This window comes from Aethalodelphis obliquidens, unplaced genomic scaffold, assembly GCF_003676395.1.
Source record: "Aethalodelphis obliquidens isolate GAN/ISIS:26980383/991018 unplaced genomic scaffold, ASM367639v1 scaffold3, whole genome shotgun sequence".
In the NCBI taxonomy this organism is placed as follows: Eukaryota; Metazoa; Chordata; class Mammalia; order Artiodactyla; family Delphinidae; genus Aethalodelphis; species Aethalodelphis obliquidens.
In genome coordinates, this window is record NW_020837947.1 from 82,149,568 (window position 1) to 82,159,154 (window position 9,587).

Consider the following 9,587-nt stretch of genomic DNA (forward strand, 5'->3'; position numbering starts at 1 on the left):
AGTCTATCCTGTTTACGGCTGCATCTCCAGCACCTGTCACAATGCCTAGCACGTAGTAAGTGCTCAGTGAATATTTTTGAATGAATAAATGAATAAGTGAACAAATGGAAACACCTTATACAGGGCAAGGCATTATGCCTCCGGGGACCCAAATGACTCTGACAGTCCAGCGACCCTTTGGTGAACACAAGTTTGACTCTTCGGTGCGATGCCTCCATATCATGCCCCATAAATGATAAGTAGAAAGGGAAATCAGCAGCTGGCATGCTGATTGAAAGGCACCTGTAACTGTCCAGGTTTCTGCAGGAACCTGATGAGAAGGGTTTACTAAAGGGACTCTTTACAAAGTGGGGGCAGAAGAGAAGGGAAGAAACAAGGAGTGGAGGTTTATCAGGCTTGGGGACTGATAAACACGTGAAGCATTACCACCCTTAGACATGAAGACACAGAGGAAGATGCAGCCAGTGGGCAGTGACCTGGCAAGGAGGTTGGCTGTGGGACGGTTCCTTACCTCCTTCTACTGCCCTTGGGTCACCTGCTGGTACCTCTCCTGGTGAGCCCAGGCTGGACCAGGGCAGCAGGGGAGTCTGAGGAGGCGTAAAGCAAGGTGAGGTGGATCTGGAGGAAATAAGAGAGATCTAGCACAGCACCACTTACTCAAACTACCAGTGAAAGCCAGGAAGTCTCAGATGACCGGTATCTGGCAAAAGCTAGAGAAGCGAAGTATCCTGATTAAAAGCCTGGGCACTGGAGCTGGACAACTGGGGCTGAATGCTGGTTCCTTCACATGCTATTTGTGTAATTGGATGTAGCAATGGCCTTACAGGTAAAATGGGATCAGAGAGATTTGTCATGAGGATTAAATAACTTAAATAAGCTAATGTGTAAAATGCTCAGAAGAATGCCTGACATTCAGTAAGTGTTGGGTTTTATGATAAGCTTCCTCTTTATTTCAGTGTCCTGATATGATATAGACTCTAAGCTCTCAGAACTAGCCTAAAATGATATAAAATATTGGTTGGCTGGGGCAGTGACTACAGTTATAGGACTTTAAGCTGAACATATCCTAAGTCTTTGATTCTGAGGTCCTGGTTTGAGGTTTCTTTTTTCTTATTAATGTCCTTGCTGGCTGCAAGACCACCTGTAATTATCATTAATGGATTGGGCTCCATCTTTTCAGAATCGAAGCTCATTTCTTGTCGTTAACTTTCTAACGCCCTGCAAATTTTGCTTGAGGCCCAACAGAATGGACATCTGTCATGGGACAAATCCAAGCAAGTCCAGTGTCTTGAGGAGAGAATTTTTTTTTTTTTTTTTTTTTTTTTTTTTTGCGGTACGCGGGCCTCTCACTGTTGTGGCCTCTCCCATTGCGGAGCACAGGCTCCGGACGCGCAGGCTCAGCGGCCATGGTTCACGGGCCCAGCCACTCCGCGACATGTGGGATCTTCCCGGACCGGGGCACGAACCCGCATCCCCTGCATCGGCAGGCGGACTCCCAACCACTGCGCCACCAGGGAAGCCCTGTTTTGCCTTTTTAGTTGACATAAGTGTTTAGAGGGTTTTCCTGAATTCACTTCCAACATCAGTCTCTTGAACTCCAACGTCTTAAACTTCCCTATCCTCTAAGTTTGGGTTTTTCAGGAATCTATTGAGGGACTAGAGTATTGTACTTTCACTGGATAAACCCAAGAAACCACCCGGCATAAATTGATGGCAATAGGTAGAATGGTCAACAAGTACTAAAACCACCAAGGCCAAGAAACATGCGTGTTCACCTGGGTGAGGAAAGAGGATTAAACAAGACTTGAAGTCAGAGAATGAAAGGAAGAACCAAAATAAATTAATGACCTACAAATGGAATTAATTCTATCAATATTTAAAACACCTGAACTTCCAAACTAGGACCAAATGTTGATTTAGTCAAGGTATCAAATATAAAGTGGGTAAATTGAGAAGTTTTAGGAAACCAAAAAATGTGAAATACAAATGAAACTTTGGTGTAAACATGCTCAGTATTTATTATATCTACAGAGCTGACAGTGTGCGTGGCACTTTTTTTTTTTTGACACACAAATACATTTCCTGCCCCCAATACAAAAGACCATAGCTCAATAAATACAAAAGTACCTGTTACTCCACTTGCAATTTGTGTATAATACATATTTCAAGATGTCAGCCTACAGTTTGACTCAATTTTTTTGGTAAAATTCACAATTACGCAAACAGTAAGTACTTTTAATTCTGTATAATTACAGTGAAAAAACTACTTCCAGAAAAATACAAAATTCATTTTTATTATATAGGACACATTTTTTTTACTTTAGATTGAAAATGTAAGACCATGGTTCCTTAATAAAAATAACAGGTTCCAATTTGAAAAGTTATTCTGTTGTCTAGAGGTAAGAGTTTCCCATTTAATGAGCTGTGTGACAGTCAAGTTTTAATACTTTTCCAAAAGCTTCGAAAAGCTACTCTTCTATAATCTAAGACAAAGTCTTATTTTGATATATTCTGAACAAAAAAGAGGATAGAGATTAAAAGCTTAGTATCACATCGTTTTCTCTATACCCAAGTTTTACCATTTGCCGAGCAGCTGCTGTCTGATTTTGACAACAATTTAGAGAAAACTACATTCTTCCTTATGTCTCTTTTCATCATAAGGCTCTTATCTGCTTTTCTGAGTCATTAGCATTTTTCATTTTCCATTGGGGTTTTATTTTCTATTGTGTATTAGTACATGCACAGACATCCACCCTTTCCTCTAGAATAGACTCATTTGCCGGCTGGTAGCTTCAGCTGGGCTTTAGAGTGGTGACTTAGGACAGAGTTTATTGTTATCTAATTACTCAGCTGCAGATGAAAGTGTAAATTTGGGTAGTCTTGCTTGGCCTTACTATACTTTGCCTATAAGGAAAGAATTCATTAATTTTCCTCTTTGAACACAGGGTCTGGTCATTTCCAGCAGGGGCAATAATTCTTTTTAATGTGTGTAGTTTGCTAAAAAAAATGCAAGTGTAGGCCAGTTTAATGTATCTTTTATTCTAATTGCTAAACATGGGTGCATCCAAAGTGGTAAGCCCCTATAAAATTAGTCAGAAAGAGTCTGAGCCTAGAGGTGTTACTAGAGAGCGGGAAAAGCAAGCTGACATTTATATCACCTTTTGAGGGGTTAGGGGTTTAAGATTTGAGTTGGTCGTTAGTGCATGCCCGCATCATGCTGCCACCAAAACAAAGAAGCAAAAACAGAAGCACTGCCACCTATTTGGAGTTAGGAGTCAGCACAGAGAAAGAGAAGTGAGTGGCTTTGGGCGTAGAAAACCAATCTGTTCTGGACAACATTTTCCAAAGTGTGCTTGCTTTTCAGTTAATTGGGGTTCAGAGGGAAAGATGATTTCACATCAATATAATGACCTTGGGACCTGGGCAACTTGCTTGACTTCTCTAAGCCTCAATTTCCTGATCTCTAACTGGAGGTAATCATCACCTGTGGCACTGGCTTGTTCTGAGAATCATGTAAGACTATTTAAGAGCTCAGCATGGGCCTCACACAGTGTTAGCTGGATCAATGGGAGGAATTTCAGGACCCTTTGTATTCCCACGTGTACTGTGATCTTTCAGTAGAGTGGTGTAAAATTTTCAACCTTTCTTGACTGCAGTTGACAACAGCTTCACTTCTTTTTCTTTTTTTTAACTTTTTATTTTATACTGGAGTATAGTCGATTAACAATGTTGTATTTGTTTCAGGTGAAGAGCAAAGTGATTCAGGTATACATATACATGTATCTATTCTTTTTCAAATTCTTTTCCCATTTAGGTTGTTACAGAATACTGGGCAGAGTTCTCTGTGCTCTACAGCAGATCCTTGTTGGTCATCCATTTTAAATACAGTAGTGGGTACATGTCAATCCCAAACTCCCAATCTGTCCCTTCTCCGCACCCTTCCCCCCGGTAACCGTAAGTTTGTTTTCTAAGTCTGTAGCACCACTTATTTTTCATTATGTAGCCGTGGGATTATCATTCTGAGGAAACATCTGTAGAAGACCTCTCAAGGGACAGTGTTTCATGTAATTTTGAGAGAGCAGCTAAGATGGTGGAGTAGAAAGACGCTGAGCTCACCTCCTCTCATGAACACACCAAAATCACAACTATTTGCAGAAAACCATCAATGAAAAAAACTGGAACCTACCAGAAAAGGTCTTCTACGACTAAAGACGTAAAAAAAGGAGCCAAAATGAGACAGGTAGGAGGAGCAGACTCACAATATAATCAAATCCCAAATCCCCCAGTGGGCAACCCACTAACTGGAGAATAATTATATTGCAAAGGTTCTCTGATAGGAGTGAGAATTCTGAGCCCCATGTGAGGCTCCCCAGCCTAGGGGTCTGGCACTGGGAAGACAAGACCCCAGAACATCTGGTTTTGAAGGCCAGCAGAGCTTAATTGCAGGAGCCCCACAGGACTGGGGGAAATAGACTTCACTCTTAAAGGGCACATACAAAAATCTCATGCACACCAAGACCCAGGGCAAAAGCAGTAATTTGATAGGAGCCTGGACCAGACCTACTTGCTCATCTTGGAGAGTCTCCTGGAGAAGTGGGGGCAGCTGTGGCTCACCCTTGGGACACAGACACTGGTGACAGCAAGATTTGGGAACATTCAAACACATGAACACTGCTGCTGGTGGCTGCCATCTTGGCTCATTAATGCCAAGACCTGGCCTCACCCAAAAGTCTGAAACTCCACGGCTGGGATGCCTCAGGCCAACAACTAACTGGATGGGACACATTTCAACCCATCAGCAGATAAGCTGCCTAAAGACTTCATGAGTCCACAGCCAACTCTAGACACATCCCTACACATGGCCCTGCCCCCAGAGGAACAAGACCCAGCTTCATCCACCAGGGGCAGAAACCAAAAGCCAGAAAACTATGATCCCACATCCTGTGGACAGAGTCCACCAACAGCCAACCAGACCTTACCCTGGGACTAGCTAGGTCCAGGCCCTAGCACTAGCAGGCAAATGTAAGGTTTGGGACACTGCAGACCTCATACCTAATTGTGTCAGGAATCGACTCCTCCCACCAATGATCTGAAATGAGCTCTGGGATCCCTGGTCCCTGAAGCTAGACTCCAGGAATGAGCTCTTCCTGTGAGGATCTAGCTTCGCCTGCCAGTGGGCAGGCAAGAACTCTGGAGTCTTTGAGACCCTGACTCCACCCACTAGTGAGCCAGTACTAGACCCAGGACCTCATAGGATTCTGCAACCAGCTGCCTTGTGATCAGGCCCCATTAAAAAGCAGCCAGCAGCATCTGCACAAGTTAGGGCCTGGCAACCAACCAGATTAGGGGCCAACCAAGCCTACCAAACCCTCTACATAGTCATCCCACCAAAATAGAAGGACCCACACAGCCCTCTTAGGGGGAACCCCTAGAGCATATAGCTTGGGTGACGATGGGGTGGGGGGGTACACTTCTGGGATGTATAGGATGCCTCCTACAGAGAGCCACTTCTCCAAGCTTGAGAAGTGTAACTAACCTACCACATATATAAAAATACAGGTCTTCCCCAGTGGCACAGTGGTTAAGAATCCACCTGTCAATGCAGGGGACACAAGTTCGAGACCTGGTCCAGGAAGATCCCACATGTCATGGAGCAACTAAGTCTGTGCACCACAACTACTGAGCCTGCTCTCTAGAGCCCACGAGCCACATCTACTGAGGCCGCACACCACAACTACTGAAGCCCGCATGCCTAGAGCCCACGCTCCGCAACAAGAGAAACCACCGCAGTGAGCAGCCCATGCACAGCAATGAAGAGGAGCCCCCACTCGCCACAACTAGGGAAAGCCCACATGCACCAATGAAGATCCAATGCAGCCAAAATAAACAAATAAAAATAAATTGAAAAAAAATATAAATAGCAACTTTGACAAAATGAGGCAACAGAGCAATATGTTTCCACAAAGGAACAAGATAAAACCCCAGAAGAAGAACTAAGTGATGTGGAGAGAGGCAATCTACCCAAGAAAGACTTCAGAGTAATGTTTGTAAAGATGATAAAAGAACTTGGGAGGAGAATGGATGCACAGAGTGAGAAGTTAGAAGTTTTTAGCAAAGAGTTAGAAAACATAAAGAACAAACAAACAGAAATGAAGAATATAATAGCTGAAACAAAAAATACACTATAAGGAATCAAAGTAGTCTAAACAATACAGAAAAAAGGATCAGTGAGCTGGAAGACAGAGTAGTTCATACTGCCACTTAACACAAAAAAAGTAAAAAGAGTAAAAAGAAATGAAGACAATTTAAGAAACCTCTGGGACAACATCAAACACATGGATAATTGCATTATAAGGGTCCCAGAAGGAGAAGAGAGAGAGAAAAGGCCTGAGAAAATACTTAAACAGATAATAGCTGAAAATTTCTCAAATCTGGGAAAGGAAACAGTCACCCAAGTTCAAGAAGCACAGGGTCCCAAACAGGATTAACCTAAAGAGGAACACAACAAGACACATTATAATCAAAATGACAAATTAAAGATAAAGAGAGAACACTAGAAGCAGCAGGGAAAAGCAACAAATAATATACAAGGGAATCCCATAAGGCTATCAGCTTCTTTTTCAGCAGAAACTCTGTAGGCCAGAAGGGAGTGGCATGATATATTTAAAGTGAAGCAAAGGGAAAACCTGCAAACAAGAATACTCTACCCAGCAAGGCTTTCTTTCAGATTTGATAGAGAAATCAAAAGCTTTACAGACAAGTAAAAGCTTAAAGAATTGAGCACCACCAAGCCAGATTTACAACACAGGATAAAGGAACTGTTCTAGGCAAAAAAGAAAAGGCCACATTTAGGTGAAATAGAGAAGACCACAACTAGAAACAAGAAAATTATGAAATGAAAAATCACCAGCAAAGGCAAACATACAGAAAGGTAGGAAATCATCCACACACAAAGATAAGAGGGAGGCTAAAATACAAAAGTAGTAAAATCATCTGTATCCACAATAAGCAGTTAAGGGATATACAAAATAATTAGATGCAAAATATGATATCATAAACAGTAATCATGAGGGGAGGAGGGTACAGATGCAGGGTATTTAAAATGCACATGAAATTAAGAGATCAGCACCTTAAAGCAGCCATGTGTATATATAGAATGTTATACAAAAACCTCATGATAACCACAAACGAAAAAATCTAAAAGAGATAAACACACAAAAAAGAAAAAGAATTCAAACATAACACTACAGATATTCATCAAATCACAGAGAAGAGAACAAAAGAACAAGGGGGGAAAAGGACAAAAAACAAATAACAAAATGGCAATAAGAGCACACACCTATAATTACCTTAAATGTAAATGGATTAAATGTACCAGCCAAAAGACACAGAGTGACTGAATGGATAAAAAAACAAGACCTGTATACACGTTGCCTACAAGAAACTCACTTCAGATCTAGAGAAACATACAGACTGAAAGTGAGGGGATGGAAAAATGTATTCCATGCAAATGGAAATCAGAAAAGCTGGAGTAACAATACGTATATCAGAAGAAATAGACTTTAAAATAAAGACTGTTACAAGGGACAAAGAAGGACACTACATAATGATCAAGGGATCAATCCAAGAAGAAGATATAAAAATTGTAAATATATATGCACCTAGCATAGGAGTGTCTCGATATATAAGGCAAATATTAACCTATATAAAAGGAGAAATCAACAGTAACACAGTAATAGTGGGGGACTTTAACACCATGCTTACATCAAAGGACAGACAATCCAGACAGAAAATCAATAAGAAAACACAGGTCTTAAGTGACACATTAGACCAAGTGGACTTAACTGATATTTACAGAGCATTCCATGCAAAAGCAGCAGAATACACATTATTTTAAAGTGCACATTGTACATTCTCCAGGACTGATCACATGCTGGGCCACAAAGCGAGCCTTAGAAAATTTAAGAAAACTGAAATCATACTAAGAATCTTTAATGAAAATTATGCCATGAGAGTAGAAATTAACTACAAGAAATTACTGTGAAAAACACAAATATGGGAGGAGCTTCAAGATGACGGAAGAGTAAGAAGTGGAGATCACCTTCCTCCCCACAAATACATCAGAAATACATCTACATGTGGAATAACTCCTACAGAACACTGACTGAACGCTGGAAGAAGACCTCAGACCTTCCAAAAGGCAAGAAACTCCCCACGTACCTGGGTAGGGCAAAAGAAAAAAGCATAAACAGAGACAAAAGAATACAGACAGGACCTGCATCAGTGGGAGGGAGCCGTGAAGGAGGAAAGGTTTCTACACACTAGGAGCCCCTTCATGGGCCGAGGCTGCGGGTGGCGGAGGGGGAAGCTTCAGAGCCATGGAGGAGAGCGCAGCCACAGGGGTGCAGAGGGCAAAGTGGAGAGATTCCCACACAGAGGATCAGTGCCGACTGGCACTCACCAGCCCGAGAGGCTTGTCTGCTCACCCACCGGGGTGGGCGGGGCTGGGAGCTGAGGCTTGGGCTTCAGTCGGAGCGCAGGGAGAGGACTGGGGTTGGTGGCGTGAACACAGCCTGTAGGGGGTTAGTGCACCACGGCAAGCTGGGAGAGAGTCCGGGGAAAAGTCTGGACCTGCCGAAGAGGCAAGAGACTTTTTCTTCCCTCTTTGTTTCCTGGTGCGTGAGGAGAGGGGATTAAGAGCGCCACTTAAAGGAGCTCCAGAGATGGGCATGAGCCGCGGCTAAAAGCGCGGACCCCAGAGACGGGCATGAGACGCTAAGGCTGCTGCTGCTGCCACCAAGAAGCCTGTGTGCAAGCACAGGTCACTGTCCAAACCTCCCCTCCCGGGGGCCTGTGCAGCCCTCCACTGCCAGGGTCCTGTGATCCAGGGACAACCTCCCCGGGACGACGCACAGCGCGCCTCAGGCTGTTGCATCGTCATGCCGGCCTCTGCCACCGCAGGCTCACCCTGCACTCCATACCCTTCCCTCAACCAGCCTGAGTGAGCCAGAGCCCCCGAATCAGCTGCTCCTTTAACCCCGTCCTGTCTGGGTGAAGAACAGATGCCCTCAGGCGACCTACATGCAGAAGTGGGGCCAAATCCAAAGCGGAAACCCAGGAGCTGTGCCAACAAAGAAGAGAAAGGGAAATCTCTTCCAGCAGCCTCAGGAGCAGAGAATTAAATCTCCACAATCAACTTGATGTACCTGCACCTGTGGAATACCTGAATAGACAACGAATCATCCCAAATTGAGGAGGTGGACTTTGGGAGCAATGGTATATATATTTTTCTCCCTTTTTCTCTTTTTGTGAGTGTGTATGTGTATGCTTCTCTGTGTGATTTTTGTCTGTATAGCTTTGCTTTTACGATTTGTCCTAGAGTTTGGTCTGTCCATTTTTTTTTTTTTGAAGTATAGTTTTTAGTGCTTGTTATCATTGGTGGATTTGTTTTTTGCTTTGGTTGCCTCTCTTCTTTCTTTCTTTTTATTACTTAAAAAATTTTTTTAATAATATATTTTAATTTTAATACCTTTATTTTATTTTATCTCTTTCTTTCTTTCTCTTTCTTTCTTTCTTTCTTTCTTTCT